We start from the raw sequence: 21,922 nt of genomic DNA, 5'->3' as shown, positions 1-21,922 counted from the left end.
GACATTCTATTTCCACATTTGGCATTATTAACCTGATCTAATTTGTTTGTTACAGAAAATAATTTAGCAATCTGAATTACTTTCTTGCTGTTCTATATGAAGGTGTTTTATTTTGTAATAACAATATGCTTTTCTGTTTGATCTGAGTAGCTGCAGTATCTTGCAGATTCTAAACAAACAACCATTTTTTCTTTCATGTTTGATGACTCTATCAGACCTCCGCAGATGAACAGTGTCTCTTATGTAGAAACAAATAGTTGTTTTATCCCAGCCTTGCATGGTATTTTAGGCCTAATAAAACAAAAAGAAAAACAAAATGAGGTCTGTTGTTGTATATCAATAATGAATTAACCTTAGATTAATTGTTACAGTTTAAGACTCTTCTTTGGTGGCGCAGAATAAAGACGCACTCCAATATCAACAGACCTCCAATATCTGCCATAACTAACTGTGAGTTTAAAACCAAACTCTAATGTCTTCTGGAAACGTAAAAAGTGCTTTACTTTTTGCACTCTTTCAGCTGATTACTTTGAGCTTTCCTTGGCAGACTTTATTCTCATTGCTGCAAACAAGCTGAGATTAAAAATGTTTGTTTTAGATACAGAAAGCAACTCTGTGCTGGAGCATTAACAGACTACCAGACCACCTCTTTCAGCACCTCATTTCAGTACAGTCTTGCTGTGGTGTTATAAGAGTTTTGAATAAACACGGAGGCCCTAAGGTGGTTTTATGAAAAACTCAAGTGAGCTATTGATAACATATCAGTTAGGTTTAAATGATAATTTGAGTTCTCTATACTCTGTACTACTTTCACTTGTTACCTGATAACCTGCATACAAACCTCTGATTCTTGGTTGTTTAATGACTTTGTTGACAACTCTCTGTCTTATAAAGTTATGTTTTTATTTCAGAGAAAATTGAGGAAATTAGAAGAATCCTATAATGTACTGCATAATGTATTTATTGATAATGTCTGTTTACTAAAAAAATATGTGAATATTTTTTTAAACCCATTAATGCAATAAAGACAAAATACATTTTTATATTTTGCATAAATATTGCATAAACATCTATAAATGTGAATCTCTCCGGTCTTAATCTACAGGATTGCAGAGCACATTAAACTTTTAATTTATATTGTAGATGAATTTATTTTCTAAATACATTTCAGTAGTTAATTTATTTTTACTATAGATTGTATTAAATAAGAATGCAATGGTAATGAATCTCTGATAATGACAGCTAACATATATTTAATTCTAATATCTTCTTGATGCAATACATCTTCATTTTTCTTTGATCTCCAGACAATAAATGAAGCAGTAAAACTATAAAATGAAACCAATCCTACCTGAATTTTAAATACCACTGATCCTGTAATTACATTATCTCTAGTCTGTGTAGCATCAATTCTGTAAGCAGTGAGATAACTACTGGGTGGAAAATAAAATGGCAAGTGTTCAATTTAAGTGGAAAATATTTATGAAACAGTTATCACTTTTTGTTCACCTCAAATTATTATGATACTTTTGTAATTAACAGCCACAATATTAGGTCCAAACATCAGTAAACAGAAAATTAAAACTATAATACGGGTATATTTATTACTTCTCTGTTTTTACTATTTATATCAAATATTTGATTTATTTATATCAAACCTCAGAGGAGACTGAAAAAGGGCACTGACTCACTGCTTTTGCAGATTGTGCTTTGTGTACATTTTTTTCTTCAATTGTAGAGTTTTGTAGATAAAAGGGTGTTTTCAGCAATGCTGAAATGGGCAGTCTAGAAAAAAATGCAAAATATAGCCTAAACCTACTGGGCGAAAAAAAATGACAAATTATTATTAAAATATGTTTTGAACATTACTTTATTTTGTCTCAACCAGAAATTATACAAAAAATAGGAATTAAAACACTATATATTCCCCTTAATAACTTAGACATTAGGGAAAGTAGAAGTACACAAAAGTAATGCTGTAACTGTCTTTTAGGGTTCATAAATGCTTTTAAGATAGTGGATCCTGAAAGATGTAGCCTGCCATAATTTGGACATGAAAGAAGAACCTTCAGAAACTTTTTGCTTGTACAATTCTCCAATTTACCAGCAAGTCAGCAAAAAATGTAAACTGAACCCCCACTGTCTTGCCAACCCCTTTTGAAAAGTTAACACATTGCTCAACAAACTGCAGCATCACCTGCATCCCTGTTGTCATGAATTTTCCACTGTTCTTGACATCCCCTGCACAGAAACTGAGGCTGTGCCTAGCTGTGGGGAAATTTGGAGTGGGTGCTGCAGCCAATAAGCAGATTGTTCAATCCTGTCCTACCACTGGCTGCTGGGCTTTTCTAAACCTCTCTAGTTCTAGGCTCAGGTTTCTGGATCCTTAGTGGATTTCTTGCCTTTCTGCAAGCTAGTTTTCAGTTTGGATTTTCTGAGTTTGACTTTAATTTGACTTTGACTCTGTGTTGTCTGCTGCCTGCTCTGACCTCCACCCATTACCTGACAATGCCTTGTCTTCTGCATGCCCTGACCTCTGCCTGTTCAACTACCTTGTCTTGTGGTGTTCCAGCCTAATAGCCATTCCCCTCTGAAGTTATCTGAACACTGTCACCCACTGATGGGGAGAGCCTGGGGGCCGTGACCTGACGATCATTTTGCAGCAAAGTTTTCTGGTGGCCTTTAGGGTCACCAGCCTTTCACTCCCTGTGGGGTGTGCTGGTGAAGACCAGGGGGTCACTTGGATTCCACTCCTTGGGTAATCTCGTGTCACCTAGCAAGGAGAGGCAACCAGCTAAACAATACTTTGTCTTCAGATTTATGTGCACCTGAGTGACTATGAATTTTAGCAAAATAATTAGTAAGAATTTGAGGAGTGTAGGGATTGTCACATTTGTGTGAACTTTAAAGAATAGATAGACTAGTTTCTATTTAAGGACTTCACATAAGTTTCTCCAACTGCCTAGTCAAGATTTGTCCATGGCCACTATTTGATACTGGGTGTTAAATGTGTTGCAGCAGGAGCAGACATAAGGAGGTACAAAGACTGCCACTGCATAAGTTCAGTAGGGTGGCCCTGGTTAGTTCTGAACAGGGGCCCACCATTGACTACGTCTGTTACTGTGCTGTGGAGTTTCCTCCATGTGTTCTAGGGTGCAATTGGTATTTCACAATCCTAGCGATGCCCCTGGTATACTAGCTGGTCCTAATTTAATTTTTGCTGTGTTGGATGTTCTTCACATTTCACAGACTTCAATCTGAATTCCTTTTTTTACTGTTGTATCACCTGTAGCACCTGCTTCCTTTCTTCATCTGTCCTTAGTTCTCACCATTCACATTTTACCACTTTTTGTCAGTATAAGTTGTAGTGGATATCTGTAAGTGTCTGTCAGAAGACACTCACTTTTTTTTTCAATCTCTATAACTTTTATTGTACAGGCAGCCCCTGGGTTATGAATGAGATTGCTTCCGTAGGTTTGATCCCAAGGTCCCGTAGGTTTGATATCAATTTAAATTTGTATGTAAGTTGGAACAGGTACATTTATTTGATTTAATGCAACTTGGGCAAATGTTGGTTATAGCATTTTTTGTACTTTATTTTTATTAGGTACCTAGGTGAGCATACAAAAAACAGAAACAATGGATATGAAACAAAACATCCAGTACATAGAACATAGCATCTAGGCTTGTGGCCAGTGAATATTTCTAGAAAATACAAAACTTCCAAACAGTAATGCACACACCAGTTACTATAACATTTCCCAACACTTTTGTAAAGGATCAACAACAATAGAAAACAGAGAAAGAGAAGAATAGAGAAATGTGTGGGAGGAGGGGAGGAAGGGTGGGGGGGGGGTCGGGGTATTCAGAGTAACCTAGTAATACATCAATTACAAAAATGGGTTTATAGAAAACATATCAACTACCACATCAGCAGACATTTATTACAGCAAACAGTAAGCAGATACATTTCAATCGACATCTTTATCAATAGTGGCACTTCTAAAAGCTAGATATTCAGATATAGTGGTATATTAGATCCAATAAAAACAAGTTTTATTGCACTTCTCTGTGTGCCCACCCCTTGTGACCATGGGATCTTCCATAGTCATCTTGTTTATTCTGGTAAACCACTGAGAAATTGGTGGTGATGTCTGTTTACAGAGTACTGGAATACATGCTTTGGCAGCATTTAGGAGATGCTTTAGCAGAGAGGTATGAAATTTTTTCTTTGAAAGAGAGCCACTTGTGACCAGAAAGGAGATAATAAGGGGCATTCCCAAAATGTATGAATCAGGGTACCCATCTCTGATTTGCACCTCCAACACCTAACATCTACCTGTGGATAGGGCTGGGACCCTATACCATCTGGTCAACAGCTTATAGTTTAACTCCTGGTAAGAGTTGCTAATTGATGCTTTATGAGCAAAATAAAGAAGGTGTTCTGTTTGGTTTTGGGAGAAAACAGTGTGTAAATCCCATTCCCATTTAGCAATAAACGGTGAAGAGAATGGTGCCGAGCTCTGCAGTACAACTTCAACAATCTTGTGGAAGTCGGTGGACTTTTTGGAGATGATTGGACAACCACACAAAATAAAATCCCGAGCCACTACAGTTACATGATGGGAAAACAGAGATGGGAGAGAGAAGTTTTTTCTCCCTGAAGTCTGTACAGTACAGGTAGTCCCTGGGTTAAGGACATCCAACATATGGATGACTCCTAGATACAATCGTGGCTTCCCTGCTCGCTCCTGTGCAGAACGGAGGCTTGAAGGGGGGAGGAGGGTGGTTTGCAAGACTTGCAGAAGAGATCTTTTGTCAAACACAGCAGAGGTTATGGATGCTCTTAACCTCCCTGGCGGTATTCCCGAGTGTGGCTCGGGGTTAATTTTCAGTACCAAAAGTGGTACCCCAAGGTACACTCAGGGTGGAATTACAAGGGAGTTTTAAAGCTTAACTTGTCCCCACATGCCCACAACGTCCTTCAGTGGTGCCTGTGGCGTCCTCCAGCGATGCCCGGCATCTGCAACTCCTGGTGATGCACTGTACCTATACAGACTTAGATACAAATTTAACTTAAGAACAAACCTGGAGTCCCTATCTTGTATGTAACCCAGGGACTACCTGTATAGACAATATGCCCTGGTCCAATCTCCCAATTTTTGGACAACTTTGCCTCTTGGCTGCCACATATTCTTTTCTTCTGGCATCTGCTTTCTGCACATTTTAAAGAGTTCCTAAAACCCATCTTTTCAAACTTGCCTACCCATTTACTTCTGCCTCCTAAACCCTCACTGCTTACTCTCCTCCCTATATCCCCCTTCCTATTGTGTGCTACATCCCCCACCTCTTAGATTGTAAGCGCTTGTGGGCAGTGTCCATTCCTCCTGTTTCATTGTTTATGTCTGTCTGTCCCTATTTAATGTACAGCACTTCATATTATGTTTGCGCTTTTTAAATAATGTTTAATAATAATACTAATTTACCAAAACTGTTATTAGGCTTGCATTTTACTTATTATTTCTTTTATTTTTAGTTTATTGACAGATGTGTTTTCCTTTTCATATTGTGTAATAAATCAGCAGCTATAAACATGAACATATCTGCCAATAATGAAAAAAATGCTCCTTTTAAATGCCATTCCTATATCTGTGGTTGCATTTGGGAAACTATATAAAAAAATGGGCACACAATCTCTATTTAGTAGACTTTTCTTGTAAAAAAATGTCTGAACATTTTCTACTGTTTCCTGCTAAGGTTACATACTTTTGTTGTCGAAGGTGAGTTTTGTGCTCAGTGGTTTTAAATCAAGAAAATACAGTGTTCGTAGCGCTAGACTAACATCAGCATTAGCATACAGATCTATATCAGCCCTAAGGAAAAGAAAACATTAAAAATGAAGGATTCATATTTGTTTTTAACATTCCAAAATGAAGTATGAGCTTTATACTTAAAATTTCAATCTACTTTTTTTTTATTAACCTACTGTTCCTATTAAGCAAAAAGAAAAATCAAGAGGAGGATAATTAAGTTTTAGCTGAACATAATGAATTGTCTTTCAGAATAGAAAAAGAAAATAGAAGGTATTCAGAAGTTGCTAATTATAATTGATTAAGCAAATTCACACTGACTGAATGTAAATTCATTACTGTATATTGCTTGTAGTCTAATTTACATTTTGTGTTTTTATTTTTAATATATATATACCAGCCCTAACCTCAAACTGTGGTGGTAGGGGAACATGTCTGGATTCCTATTCAAATGCAAGGCTAACAGTTTCTAGTGCAGTTTCATAGGTTTCCCCTCTGATAATGAACATGAAACAAAGGGCCCCACTCTACTAAGCCTGCAGCACAACCACAACAATCCCTGTATCCCAATTTGGGCATTAAACCATAGGCTGACCTACCAGAGTGGAATTCTTATCTCAGGGAATCCAAGATGGGAAGATAGCAAAGGAATTTAGGAATACCATTCATACCAGAAGACTCACAATACTACCCTACTCTATACAATACTGCAAGGATTTTAGGTCTTGATGACTCTAAATCCTTAAACCTTTATTGCCAGAATCTGCACAGACTGCAGCAGGGGGTGGTGGTTTTACCCTTTAGTATTCTCCCAAATATCAGGAACATGTGACACCCTGCTTCAAGAAGGAAAATTTGACTCTTACACCTCTTCCAGTGGCCACCTGTCAGCAGGAATATTGTATGCAACACTACTACCCAGCTCAACATCTGCATGATCTGCAGTGACAGGCCTTCTCCTCTGCTCCACTCAGCAATCTTTCAGGCTTCAAATCACAGTGTTCTCCGCCTTGACAGACACCTCTGTTTAGGACCTTCCTGCCTTGAACACTACTGAGGCTTCAGATTAGGAGACATTTGAGCAGCACATCAAGACCCAAAATCTAACACTTCCTATTGCCAGGAATCCTATGCACTGAAAATAGTGCTACAGTGATTTGCAATGAGATTGATAAAGTGACATCACTGCTACTTCAGTCCAAGCAGGAGTTTATCAATAGTATGATCACCTGGTGTAGTGAAGGAGACATTAACTACATTGTTTGATTATGTTTGATTGATTGGCTGAATAATATAAAAAGCAATAATATGATTTAAAAATCATTTAATGAGCTTTTTGGTTTGTGAATAAGAAAATGCTCTTGACCGGCTCAAAGTAGTTGTGTTCCTGGTGAATCGATGTGCAAATTTGCCAGAAAGAATTTTAAAGCAGCTTAAAAGACCCAGTAATGGGACCCTTGGTTAAGCCAGCCCCTCTCACTATATCAAAGAGAAGGGGTGCATAGAGCAGCCGTAACATTGGTAAATTTGGCTTCCTTTTTTATTTTCTTGGAGGTGGGGGGGGGGTGTTGTTAAATATAAACATATGTAAGTATTTTAGAATGTATGTGGTTCTACCTTTTAATGGAAAAAGGAAAAACAAATTTCCGAAACTAATTTCCAATGGTAAAAATTGCATGGTCTAGTCATCCACTTCCAGCATCCACTTCCTAAATCGCTTACAGTTGCCTGAATAATGCAGTATGTACCCAAAGATCTTGCTTTTATTGCTAGTCAGTGTTTGCAGAGAAGTGGGAGCATTAAAGAGCATGGCAGCCACCATTAAAAGTTAAAACATGGTGTTAGGAAACATGTTGTGACATTGTTTAAGTTTTTTTTAACATAATAATAGAGAATGAAGTCATAACTGCTGAATATGTGGTATGTTATGGTATACATGATTTACTTTGAAAAATGCAGTACAATCTCAGGATCACGACTGCAAACTTTGTAGTATGTACCTCTATGCAGTGTTTTTTCTGTAAAAAGAGAAATTCTGGCGACTGTGTGAAAAAAGTATAAAACACTTTGATGAAAAAAAGAAGCCTGTGCTGTGCCATAATGGTAATTTCTGCTTCACTGTGCTATCAGACAGCAGCAGCAGCAGCAGCAGCAGCAACAGCAGCAGCACTGAGAAGCTACTAACAGGGAGGACAAGAGCAGCTGATAAGAGCCTCAAGCCTCAGGATAGTGGAATTCTTCTGTAAAAATGTTTTTTTAGTTTTACAGTTTCTTGTAAAGCTGTTTTCTGCTCTAAAACATTCTCCTTACCCTCATCAAGAGCTAAAATCTGGTTGAGAAAGAAACTTGCAGTCTGTGATTTATATGGAGGGAAATGGATTGATTTTTATCAGTTTTTGAAGGGTGGCTGTACATGCTCAGTATGCTTAGCAGTGAAACCTCTATTGGTTGAGTCCCCGGATAGGGTGAAAATTTTTGTGAAAATACATGAATATAATTTTCCAGCCAAAATTATTTTCAAAAAATTTCACAAAATTTGCCACTTATCCCTTTTGATGAATCCATTGGGTAATTAGTAAATATAATCATGGGAACCATAATGCATTTGCATCTCTCTCAGTTTGTTGCTTATGGCTCTATACGCAATTCTAAGCCTGAAAAAAAATACTTTTGAAACTGTCAAAGTGCTATGGTTTTTTTATGCAACTGTGGAGATATTTAAAACAGAATCAACCTAAACTCTGTAGTTATATCACTTCTTCTGCGATTTGATTTAATTGATGAAAGCTGTGCATTTATTTATTTACATGTAATGTATACTTTAACTACTGTATATATGTTTCACCTGCATACTCTTAGAGCTTAATCTACTTCAAATTGGTTTCTCATTTATTATGTATCTAAATCATACTTTTGAAATTATATGAACTTGTGGGAAAAAGGGAGTTAGGTATTTAGCTTTCCAAAACCAACAAAAGAAGAAACTAAAAGCAAAGCTTTGCAGGAAAGCTATCTAAAAATAAATGTGCTTAGGGATCATGGATCATGTACTGTGCCCTTCAAAAGCGGCAACATGATTTATGCCTTTAGATATTTTCAATAATATATTGAGCATGATTTGTGCCTTTAGATAAGTTCACAATAACTCATTGAGCATGCTCTAGTAATCTTTTGTGACTAAACATGCTTTGTGTTGTGCCAGATATCATGTGTAATCATAACTTCTATCAGCTTAGCAGAAGGCAGTCATCATTCACTAGGAGATAACAGTGTGACAGGATATGACTGCAATTATTGTTATTATTCAGATGTGAGCCCTTAATGCTAAAGTTTTTTGAAACAATTATCCTGACATTAAAAGTGTCCTTTTGGCTTCTGCATAAACACCTAACAAATTAAAAATTATATATATTTATATTTAAATAAAAATTGTATATATTTAAATAAAAATTTATATAAAAATTGTTAAGCATCGCTTTTGTATACTGGCCAGAATTTGTACTTTCACGTGTCTCATATGAACTAAAGAATTTCTATGTTGAATTTCCCTTTTTAACATACCAGATTACATGGTCATGCACCGTATAACAGCATTTCTGACATGAAGACTTTCTGTTTCTCACGCTGATTACTAGACAATATATCAATCAATCAATATGTTCTTTTAGACCTTGCATTGAAAAATTGAAGAATATAAACATGCCTAAAATATTTATCTGCATATCACATACTATCTCGCATTGCTATCCTTTCAAATAGGGTGGTAGATTTCATGAATCTGCTGTTCCAATTTCGCAGGTGCTGGCATAGAGCTTCTGTATTTGGGTAACCATCAGTGGGTGTCTCACACAATTTATTTGTATTTCATCAATCATCATCTGAGCTAGACTGATGTAAGACTATTTAAATTCTTTTTTTCAGTGTACTTATTTCTATTTTTTTATGTTTCTAACCTAAACTGTTATTTTCCTTTGCTATCCGGCTACCTGTTACTTTGTATTACGAGCCCCTGCTGTTTACTTACATTTGGGAGGCATAGCTGGGAACTTGGAAGATTGAATCTATCAGAGCTTTAGTGTTTCAGCACATTTCTAACTCTAGTATGCAGATATTTTTTATGTGTCTGCAAGAAATCTATCTATGTACCATTGATTAACAAAATCAACCCTTGCTGTGCACACAACTTGAATGTAACTAAGGAATGCTGATCAGCTTGGAATAAATACTAAGCTCTCAATAACTATAACTGCAATATTCTACACTAACCTCAGCCTGAGACTCTGATAATAGAATACAATGTCAAGTCTGTCCACCCTAAACACAGAGATTTATACTTTAAAACCAGTGCACAACGTATATAAAACACACACATATATATATATATATATATATATATATATATATATATGCCATTGGTTATGCCCACCAGTATACGCTGATACTCTTTGTGATTACCTACCTATGCCTATAACTATTATCCAATAAACATACTTGTGTAGCAGTTGTGCCATACATCCTCATTGGGCCTGATTTATTAAAGCTTCCCAAGGCAGGAGAAGAAACACTTTCATCAATGAAGCTGGGTGATCCAACAAACCTGGAATGAATTTCTAAAAGGTGATTTGCTATTTGTTTGCAAATGTTTTTAATACTGGACCAGATCCATTCCAGGTTTGTTGGATCACCCAGCTTCACCGATGAAAGTGTATTCTCTCCAGCCTTGGAGAGCTTTAATAAATCAGGTCCATCCTCCTCCTCTCAAATAATGAATGAACTTAATGGATGAAATCTACAGGTTAACCCAATATCATACAGTTCTAAACTTGTATAGCCTGTAGCCTGTAAAAGCACTGTGCCTTTAAATAGAGTAGTAAAAACTTTTTTCATGCATTTTTGTTCACCTTTTTTTTTTTTTTAAAAACACAAGGGAAATACTTTTAACAGTGTAAAACACAAGTGTTAAATGTGCTTTTAACAAAGGAAAAAGGAAAAGTAATGTAGGAATGTAAATTAGTCATGAGATCTGTTCATAAAGCAATGAATATAATTTTTAAGTCAATCACAGTAATTTAAAACTCGCACACCAGGAAAACTCACTTGAAAATTTTCTGCATTACGTATGCTCGGCCTAATAATCAGATCCTATATAGTTATTTTCATGTTAACCGATGCATACTGGCTATATTTGGTTTGGGCCTCCAGGTGTTAATGACCTTTGGTCATAAAAGGGTTAGAGAACACATCAAGCCATGAAAGCATACTGCAGTTTATATTTTTACTGCGTTGTTTATTAAATATTTTTGTAAAATATTAACCATTTTAATAATGTGCTATTATATCAAGCTAGCTGTCTAACTTTTATTAGCTTGTCAAAAAAATATTCATATGTATATTTTTATATCTAGCCTGCAAGGCTCTGTCTGCATTTATAATATTGACATGTTTTTATTTAAAGGGTATTTCACATGCCAAAAACAGATATTTATACATCCAGTACAATGAGGAATGTCTCTCATGCATGGCCTTGGGCTAGCTTAGTTATGTGCATTCAGAAGGAAATGGTCAGTAAATAAAGCAATTGTACTGTCAAAATTTCCCAGCAGATGTGTCCTCTTTTTCTGGTTCATCAATCTGTGCGGTTCTATTTTTGGATCTTTTCTGTCCTTAAAGTTCAATATACAATCTGCCCTTAAAAACAGGCAATGGCACAGCACGTACTGTATTGTACACAGAAAGGTCTAAAATGAGTGTAGGTTTTTCAGCCTCACCAAGAAAATGTGAATTATGATGCTTGACACACATTTCAGTCTTGGTAAGAAAATCTAGCACTTTTTCAGTAAACTTCTCCTTATTGCTGGAAAATACATACAAATAACTATACATATATTGCTTTGTGTGAATCTGCACTGTCCACTGAATGATCAAATTTGCTGCACATAACAAGCTGGATGAATGTGAAATAAACTTTTCTGTGTTACTTTAAAACTATTGAAAGGATGTGCCTTGCAATTGGTTTTACTCATTATGATTCCAGAGCACTCCTACACAGCACTGTCTGAATAAAGGTATGATATTGTATTGTAAATTGTGTGCAACATTAGACTGCCAAAAAGCATAGGACCTAAATTTTAGAAACTCTACCATTATCCAGCTACTGTGATGCAGTTCACGTATAATTAAGGCTTGTTTAATCTATCTAGGGATCTATATATGAACTGTATTATAAATGCTGCAATACATTATAACTTTTTTCTATTCTTAGGAAAATTTTGTCTTAATACAGTTAGCATACAGTTGTCTTCTTGCATGAATCCTAATCTTTGTATAATCTTTACACACCTGTATCATAAGCTGATCATTTAACAAAGTCAGTTACTCTGCTATGGGATGATTTACCTAATTTAGTGATTGTGGTACAAATTAATTTTGCAAAGAATACCCATTTACCTGCACCTGTAAGTGTAACAAAATCAAAACTTTTCTGTGTTTAGATGGCTAGTCAGCAGAGCATTACGTCATTCACTAAGCTAAAAGTAATATCTTTGCAGAGTAAAAATTCCTTTTGCTAAGTGAACAACCTAAACTCCTTTATTATATTTACTGTGAGTATGCTGGGTCCCTTCCACAACTCTGCTCTCAGTACAGTGAGATATTGATGTCACAATTTAACTACTGAGTTTGCTAAGGTAATTTTTAGATAGTAAGTCCATAAAAATTTTAACTATTGGGGAATATTTTTAAAGGTAAACTAAGTTTGCTTTTTAAAAAATGTGTGATCTAGCAGATTATAGGATAACTGGACAATCAAGATGGCTAAAGATCGCAAGTAGGAAGGGAAGAAGATGACGGTGAATTGAAACAGAAGAGGTATAGGTGAGCATAGCAGGATTTAGTTCTTCTTTAAATAACAATTTCAATATTAGAAACCTTTTTTTTATTTTCTATCGTTAAGTCACACATTCTCCTTGTCCTCTGCCTAAGCAGGGCTTAGCTGCTCTTAAAACTTCATTTTCTGTGTATAAACTTTATTCATGGCTATTTTTTATTTGCATAAATGATATTCAGCTTTATTTAGATGGCTGACAACACTACATTGTTCAGCTTTAAAATGTTGCCACCAGTAATAAAGCCATATAAGCTATCACTGGAACTTTTAAATAATACAAACATTATTTACACAAAGGAAGTTTTCAGATATACATTTTGGATTTACTGACAATTTTAGTTTCATGAATATGGAATAAAATCAGATGGATGGTTAGTTAGGGAGGAGAGGAAGTTTTGGCAGTAGTATTGCACTACTACAGGTAAAGCTTAAAAAATATATGAAAAAGAAGCTTAATAAAACTAATTGCTAAATGAAATGTAAGTTGTAGGGAGCTGAGGAATTGTGTTGATTCTTGTAGTTAATTATTTTTGTGCTTTTGTTATGTTTTATAGATGATTGAATTATGTTGAAACTAGTTGTACTCCTCTTATTAGTAAACTAGCGTCCGCTTCCCCCCTTTTTGCCTTGAAATTCTTCCTTTCCTCACTACATCCATATATCTGTTACTTTGACAAAAAATCCTGTTCTAAGAGAACCACAAGGACATCTGTCATGTCTAATTGTCTGTAGTCATGTGATCAAGCACAGATCATGTCTTTGAACTGTTATAAAAACTGTGCGCAAACAATAAAGTCTTGAAAGTGATCTAACCACTCATTAAATTGCATGTGTTACATACTCTTCTAGCGCTGTAAACAGAAGCGTTCAGAAAGAGGGAAAATTGATCTTGGATCAATAGGAGATCGCCTTAACATAAGTATTACGTCACATTGTGTTTTCCAAGAATAAAAGATTTATGTAAATAAATCTATGTTCATACAGAATATTAACTACCAATTTTTGTCTGGACAGTTATGCAAACACTGTATGCTTGTGCAGAATATATATATATATATATATATATATATATATATATATATATATATACTCACTGTTTGGCTTGTGATCAAGTGGAGTTGGAAAAAACAGGAGTTTGAAAACAAAAGGCGTTAAATCCTTACAGTAACCACAAACTGTAAATACCTTTTATAATTCCTTGTAAACAAAAATTGTACCTGGAAAAATGAGTGGTAGCAAGCTGGAAGGTTTGGTTCAGTGCACAGTCACATGTATGCACAAATGGAGCAACAGCTCCTAGGTGAATACCACTGTGACAAATGTGAGCAAGTCGCCTTTCTAGTATCTTGCATTGGAGAGCTGGAGAAGCGCATTGCAACACTAAAATCACTGGATCACCTTGAGAGGGGTCTTTTCCTCACTGAGCAGGCAGCTAATGGCTTAGATGTGGAGGGTGGAGAGGTTAGTCAGGATGAACATGTAGGGAGTTGGGTTAATGTAACTAAAGGGAGTTGTAGGGGCACCCAGAAAAGGCCAGCTCTGTGTTTGAGCACCCCAACATGTTTGCAAAGTTATGTGAAGATGTGCAGGTAGCAGACCCAGTGGTGGCAACTCTAGATGTTACTGCTACCCTTAACAGAGAGCAGCCCATCTAGTAGTAGTGGTGGGGAGGGGGGACGCAGGAAGGAAAAGCTCTTCAGGCTGTATGCATCCCTTCAACCAAATGGTTTGCTGTCTCCCTGGTGCCAGGGTTCGGCATGTGGTGGACGGAGTGGACAAACTACTGGAAGGGGCTGGACAGGACCCAGTTGTCTTGGTCCATGTTGGAACCAATGACAATATAGATGGAAGATGGAGGATCCTTAAAAATCAGTCTAGGGAACTAGGTTTCAAGCTGAAGAAAAGGACCTCCAAGGCTATGTTCCCCGGAATATTGCCTGTGCCATGAGCAACACAGGAAAGGCAGAAGGAGCTTAGGCAGCTAAACGCATGGCTTAAGTTGTGGTGTAGAAGGGAAGGGTTTGGGTTCATAGAGCACTGGGCTGACTTTTCATTGAGGTACAACCTGTATGCCAGAGATGGTTTGCATCTACATGAAAGGGTGTCTGCTGTGCTAGGGGAAAGATTTAGGGGAATGGTGGAGGGATATTTAAACTAGGACGGGGGGGGGGGTTGAAACAGTCAAATAAGGTGGCAGGAAGGTTAGTCAGGGGTCAGACACTAGTTGAGGGTGGATTAGGGATAGTTGGGGGTAGGATTATGGATAATTATAGGGAGCTTCCCATGTTACAAACAAACACTGAATTGTTCAGTACTAATTGTACTAAAAAACAAAAGGATTTGGCAAAGTAGCAATGGTTTAAAGAGCCTGTTCACCAATGCTAGAAGACTAGCAAACAAGATAGGTGAGTTAGAAGCCTTAATGAATGAAGAGCATTATGACTTAGTTGGTAGTGCCGAATCCTGGCTTTGTTCTTCGCATGACTGGGCTGTCAATATTCCTGGGCATAATCTCTTTCTTAAGGACAGAGTCGAACGAAAGGGTGGTGGTGTCTGTCTATATGTGAGAAGAGATCTAAAAGTAATAGTGAAAGAAGAAATTGCGGATGGAACAAGCGATGAGGTTATGGCATTTTGTGTGGAGTTGAATGTGGGGTTGAATAACACACAATAAATTATTGAAGTCTGCTATAGGCCCCACAGTGCTAAGGAAGAAATAGAAAATCAACTACTAGCACAGATAAAAAAAGCAGCAAAAAGTGGAATTTTTTTCATCGGAGATTTCAACTACCCTGATATTGACTGGAGTAATGGCACTACAGGAACAGCAAAAGGGAAGAAATTTGTGAATCTAATACAAGATTATTTTATGGTACAGTTTATAGATGCCCCAACTGTAAATTTTTCTCTGCTGGACCTAGTTCTTTCTAACAATGCAGAGCTTATAACAAATGTGCAAATAAAAGATAATCTGGGTAGCAGTGACCATATTATGATTTCATTTAATCTAAGCTGTAAACAGGAAGGAAAAACAGGAAAGATAAAAACATTTAATTTTAAGAGAGCACATTTTCCATTATTAGGGCGGCTCTCCGTGACTTGGACTGGGAGAAAATATTGTCCTCAAAGAACACAGAACACAAATGGTAATGTTTCAAGTCTGTTCTACAAAAGCACACAGAAATATTTATTTCAATGGGTAATACGTTTAAGAGGCTAAAATTAAAACCTATGTGGCTCACAGCTGATGTTAAAAATGAAGGATTACCTTTATCATTTGAAACCTATAGAATATAGAAGAATATACCAAAAGATGTAAAAAGGAGATAAAATGTGCAAAACTTCAAAATGAAAGACAGATTGCAAAGGAAAGTAAGGCACACCCCCAAAATTTCCCCCCATGAAAAACCCCCATTTTTCAAATATAATATTAGCAAAAAGATCAGATCTGAACAAGTAAAGGATGTCACTGGGTTGGTAACTGGGGATAAAGACAAGGCAGATTTACTAAACACTTTTTTTAGCTCTATGTACACAAAGTAAAATGGCGGAGCTCAAGTCCAAATTAATATTAGCAATGTCACAATGGCTCAGAATTGATATGATAGAGAAACAGCTGGGAAAAATTAAGATTTGCAAAGCACCAGGACCTGATGGATTACATCCATGTGTCCTCAAAGAGCTGAGCTCGGTTATTTCAAAGCTGTAATTTCTAATTTTTAGAGACTCTTTAGTCACTGGAAAGGTACTGATAGATTGGCGTAAAGGCCAATATGGTTCCTATCTTCAAAAAGGGAGCAAAGTCATTACCAGGTAACTATACACCCGTTAGTTTAACGTCCATAGTTGGAAAGGCCCTAGAGAGTTTGATAAAGAACCACATAGAGGAGTTTCTGCTAGAAAATAATATTATAAGTGATAGTCAGCATGGCTTCAAGAAAGACAGAAGTTGTCAAACAAATTTACTCTCTTTTTATGAGGAAGTAAGTAAACAGGTTGACAGTGGAATAGTTGTTGATATAGTGTACTTGGATTTTGCTAAAGCATTTGATACCCCACAGACGGTTAATATGCAAGTTAGGGTCGATAGGTTTAAAGTCAAAAAGTAAAAAAATTCTGTAAATGGATAGACAACTGGCTTAAAGATCCCACCCAGAGTGTTGTAATTATTGATCCATACTCTGAATGGTCCAAGGTTATTAGTGGTGTACTCCAGGGTTCAGTGTTGGGACTTTTACTGTTTAACAGTAATAATATAAATGATATACAGTTTGGGATTAAAAGTACCATTTCTGTGTTTGCAAATGACTCAATCTATGTAATAGAATTATGTCCATACAGGATGTCTACAATCTTCAAGCAGACCTGGATGTACAGTTTGATTGGGCAGCCAAGTGGCAAATTACATTTAATATAGATAAATGTAAAATTATGCACTTGGGGGCTAACATCATGCATGCTTCATACTGTCTAGGGGGAATACATTTAGGGAGTCAGACATGCAAAAGGATCTGGGGGTTCTGGTAGATCATAGACTTAATAGCAGCATGCAATGCCAAGATGCAATATCTAAATCTGGCAAAGTACTTTCTTGTATTAAAAGAGTAATAGACTGCAGAGATGGAGACATATTCCTGCCCCTGTACAAAGCATTGATCAGACCACATCTGGAATATGCAGTCCAGTTTTGGGCACCAGTTCACAAAAAGGACATTGTGGAATTGGAGAAAGTGCAGAGAAGAAAGGGAGACATAACTAAACTAAGGACAACTAAACTAATAAAGGGAATGGAGGAGCTCAGCTATGAGGAGAGATTAGCTGAACTGAATCTATTCTGCATTGATCAGACCACATCTGGAATATGCAGTCCAGTTTTGGGCACCAGTTCACAAAAAGGACATTGTGGAATTGGAGAAAGTGCAGAGAAGGGCAAGTAAATTAATAAAAGGAATGGAGGAGCTTAGCTATGAGGAGAGATTATCTGAACTTAATCTATTCTCCTTTGAGAAGAGACGTTTAAGGGGGGATATGATCACCCTGTATAAGTTTACAAACGGTCCATATAGAGAACTCTCTTTCCCATTATTCACCTTGAGATCATTACAAAGAACAAGAGAAGTTTAAGCTCCGGATAAGGAAGGGATTCTTCACTGTAAGGTCTGTGAAAATGTGGAATCAGCTCCCTCAGGAAGTTGTTTCAGAAACTACTATAGATTGCTTTAAAAAAAAGCTGGATGGCTTTAAAGTAAAAATAACATTGACTGTTGATCCAGGGAACATCCGATTGCCTCATGGAATCAGGAAGGAATTTTTGTCCCTGTTGAAGCAAATTGTACCAGGGTTTTTTTTTTGCTTTCCTCTGGACCAACTATGTCTTATGGGGTTTTTATCTGAGATATGTTTATTTCCCTAGTGGTTGAACTTGACGGACTTGTGTCTTTTTTCAACCTAACCGACTATGTAATTATGTAACTGTAACTATATATAGCAGATCTAGCAGCTATACACACTTAATCCCTGGCATTGACCAGCAGAATCCTGTGTTCAGATGATGTAAACCAACTTCCTATGAGCCTAGGTAGGTAAAGCTCCACCCTTTACTGTGCTGCACAAATCACGATGATATTGCATTCAGAATCAGCCCACTGTCAAAGAGGTAAAATGACCCGTAATTTTATATTTCCAAAGACTTTGAGAATAGATGAGTATATACATTTTTACGGGTGAAGAAGGGTTTAAACAGGAGAGGGAAACCCTTATTTGGTTTTTAAAGTGAATCATATTAAAACTTTTGGTAACAATTTATATTTCAAAGCTAAACCTGTATCTAAAAAAGCAGACTACCAATACTGAATTCTCATTTTAGAAATACTAGTTGTCTCAATGTTCTAATGATCCAAAGATTTCAGTACTTTCTGCGTACCTGACCAGTAGTACAAAGTCAAAGCAAATCCAGGTCAGAAGGTCAATTTTTTGAAGCAGTGAATCTATATTCACCAAATATTCTCTGGTGGAGAATAAATCACTCTTATTGATAACTCATGGACTATTGGTTACCAGAGAATGTAATATTCACTGCTTTAAAAATTGACCCCCAGGAGTTTATATTTATCTAGCTGCAGCAAGGGCTTTTTAATATAGACAGACAACCAGAAGGAGATAAGCAATACTAGCTCATGTATTTCTTTTATTTCAAGCCTTCATTAAAGTTTCAAAACTGAGGTACTATCTTACCACTGCTATCACGAACCGTGGGGAATTCCAGATTTGAGGGACAGTAGGGAGTTAGCAAAAATGTTGTAACTAACTTAATCAAATTTAATTGCAGCTTTGGATTATATTTGAAATTTTCTGTACTCCGTGGACTACTTCTAACATCAAAAAACAGGGGTGTTTAGACCGGGCAACAATTTTGAACACATTTCTTGTTGACTTCAATTTTTAAGCTTATTTACACTAAAATAGGTATGCTGATTCTGTAAGTGCAGTTAGTTTTTTTTCTATCACATCAGGTTTTTCCACCTATATTATTGTGATTACTGTAGAGTGAATTTGTATAGGCTATTTATTTACACGCGAAACAGTGTGGACAGAGGTTGTGCGCTGCTCTATGTAGTGAATAGGCAAAATGTATTTTTCTACTCACACACGTATTTCCTTTCTTTTAGATCATGTCTGGCTCTGTTGTTTCTCATAGTAAGTGCCTAAACATCCCTGATTCATTTTGTTATATCTGTGGCAGTTTCACTATTTCCAGTCAAGGTTGAACATCAGCACATTTGTAGAGAGCAAGCCTATTTGGCATACTTCAAAGTTAAACTTGGTGATCAAGATAAGTCTTGGGCCCCCTATAAGGTGTGCAAACAGTGTGTCGAGGGTTTACGGATGTGGACAAAGGGAACACCCGATAAGATGCCATTTGGTATACCTACGGTTTGGCAACAGCCAGGAGGTCATTTCAGTGACTGTTACTTTTGTATAGTGAAAACTTCAGGATTTAACAGGAAAAATAAATGTAACATACAGTATCCTAGTCTACCATCGGCTATACAGCTGTGAGGACTGTGTTTGTAAGGGATTTGATCAGCATGAGTTGAGTGATTTGGCACGTGATTTTGAACTATCGAAGAAGGCTTCAGAACATCTAACATCAAGACTGCGTGGGAAAAAGTTACTTGAAAAAGGAATGAAGGTATCATACTTTCAAACCAGTAAAAATTGCATTTCTGCAGTACTTTAGAACTGACAGTGGCTTTGTGTATTGTCATAACATACCTGGTTTATGTAATGCGCCTGGGCATACAAACCACAGCCAACTCCAAGAATCCTTTGTCAAGCTTTATTGGTAGTCATAAAACAAGACAGGGTTAATCACAGGTGATTAGTCCAATAAGCGCGGCACAGAGGGTTAAAGCAGAGACAGGTCAGGAACAATCCGTGGTCAGGGCAGGCAGCAGACAAGAGTGGTCATAAGCAATCCAAGGTCAGGGCAGGCGGAGTTCAAGCAGAATCAGGTTTCAGACCAGGTCCCTATGTTAATGACAAAACAGGTTAATATAAACCAACACAGAGAACTCACCCAAGCACACTGTACTCACAGAGGCTTATAGCGGGCAATGGTGTTCAGGACAGGTTCTCCTTAAATGGCCAGAGTGCCCAATGACCTTGCGCCACCTGGCGCCATTTGATTGGAGGGTAACTGAATCCCCTGTGAGGAATTCAAACTAACTAGTGTCATGCCCTCGGGGGGTACAAGAGGCACCCGTGGTAGCGCGCACACCTCTTTCCACAGCACCCCTGGGACGTGCCCTACTTTGCACATCAACAGGAGTGCTGAGAACAGGGCTTTCTGTAATCACGTCCATAGGGATGCTGGGGATGCCGCCTGGCCGAACAGTAGTTCAGCTAGAACGAATCCCTCAGGTACGTTCCCTACAGTTTAATGGGGTAATTCATCAATAGCTCAAAGCGGAGCTTAAAGTGTGTCCTTCTTCACAATGGCAATAAATTTAGGTCAGTCCCGATTTGCGATTCAGTTTTTCTTTGTAAAGTATACGCAGACATAAAGAGAGTCATTGGGTTGTTGCAATATCACCAACACAATTGGGTCATCTGTGTTGACCTTAAAATGGTATGCTTCCTTCATGGTCAGCAACGTGGATACACCAAGTATCCCTATTATCTGTGCATGTGGGACAGCATAGCTCGTGAGAGGCATTGGGTGGAAAGAATTGGGCTCCAAGATCTGCCCTAAAACCAGGTGATATACGAATACTAAAATCCCACCTCTGCACATGAGACTGGGTCTGATGAAGCAGTTTGTTAAAGCTTTGCCAACTGAAGGAAACTGTTTCATGTACCTCAATTTTGCATTTCCTAGCCTGTCATTTAAAAAAATAAAGGCCAGTGTGTTTGATGGTCCACAGATTCGACAACCCATCAAAGATGAACATTTCATCAAGGTAACAATGGTCAGAAGTTAAAAAGAATGCCTAGCTATCATTCAAAGCCATTGTCAATGACTTTCTTGGAAACACACGAGCAAATAATTAAACAGAAATTGTCCATAAACTCTTGGAGAGCTACAAAATGCTTAGTTGCCATATAAGCATCAAAGTGCATTTTCTGCATTTGAAAGATTTGAAGGTCATGGAAGGATGATATCAAGGTAGATGGGATGTACATGTGATGGCTGACTATTTTTAGAGCATCCGCCGGGATTGTCCTAGCACTGAACACTCCAGGAAAAGCTGTAAACGTAAATTTTTATCTTAACTGTTTACCCGATTCGATTTCAAATGTTTTACTGTAAAAAAAATGTCATACAGTAACAATAAATCCTTTGTATGAACAAAAGAGATGTAAATAAACAGTACATTCAAGTTATTTCATTATTTTTTCATTGCATGTAAAATTTGTACATTTTTTGACAAAAATGGGGGGTACCCTGTATCATAAAATCTGGATGTGGGGCTCATTTCTGGATTCAACACCCAAAAATTGATAAAAAACAAGTGTAAAATCTAACTCAACATAAAATGCGTTTCCCAGTGTTATCTTTCTATAGAGTAGCAATCAATTTACAACATTGACTAATCTGATGACATGATTTAGTAAAGAGTGAAAATATGTTACATAAAGTGAATAGAAAATGGAAACCCAGCCAAAGTATAGAAAGACGGCTTTTTAGATACCAATGTAGTGATTAGATTTCCAGCTGCCTGTG

The sequence above is a fragment of the Pyxicephalus adspersus genome, chromosome 1 (genome assembly GCF_032062135.1).
Source record: "Pyxicephalus adspersus chromosome 1, UCB_Pads_2.0, whole genome shotgun sequence".
NCBI classification, from domain to species: domain Eukaryota; kingdom Metazoa; phylum Chordata; class Amphibia; order Anura; family Pyxicephalidae; genus Pyxicephalus; species Pyxicephalus adspersus.
Note: the sequence above shows the minus strand (reverse complement) of the source record.